Here is a 751-nt window from a genome sequence, read left to right on the forward strand (position 1 = left end):
TGGGTTCGGGTAGCCAGCAACTGGTGGTGGTGGTGGCATGGGAGGCCAAGGACGACGGAGCGTAGGGACTGGACTGCACTAAGTTTAAAAAAGTCAGGTTGAGACGAGACAAAGACACCAGAGCCGTCGGTCGCAGGGTGTGTTGGGAAATTCTGACGCAACCCACGGCCAAGGTAATGACGATGACGACGGAAGGCCGGCTAGAGGGGGGTGGGTTGCTGGCTCGCTGTTCCCGTCCGCCGCAAAGGTAAAGGGGGGGGATGGTTGAATGGGGTTGGACGGGGTACCTACCTACCCTTCAGAGAGGCCAAGGCCAGCAGCTGGTCAGTGAGTCGAGACGGGCCAGAGCTGTACTGGTAAGGTAAGGTAGGACAGGAGGGCGCTGAAGGGGGTGATCAGACCAATGCGGTCATAGGCTGGCAATGGGCAGCGATGTGAGGCTAGTGTGGTGTAGATGTTCCAGATGGTAGCCCAATGCGGAGACGTCTGGTTGGGTAATTGGGTAACGCAGCTGTGAAGCCCGAGTCGAGGTTGGTGCTAGCTGGGTGTGGATTCGCTAGCTGCTGGGCGGCGCTCGGCGCGAGAATGGTGGAATGAGGGGGATGCCGAAGGGAGAATCGGGATGGACGGGTCAGGAATTGAGGCTATCGTCGACTCAGTAGTTTTGTCGGTTTCTGGTGATGGAAGAGGGTGGGTGGAGGAGGTTAGGTTTGTTTAAAAAGAAGGCAGAGTCAAGCTGCGGAGGCATGTG

The sequence above is a fragment of the Verticillium alfalfae genome, genomic scaffold (assembly GCF_000150825.1).
Source record: "Verticillium alfalfae VaMs.102 supercont1.16 genomic scaffold, whole genome shotgun sequence".
Lineage (NCBI taxonomy): Eukaryota > Fungi > Ascomycota > Sordariomycetes > Glomerellales > Plectosphaerellaceae > Verticillium > Verticillium alfalfae.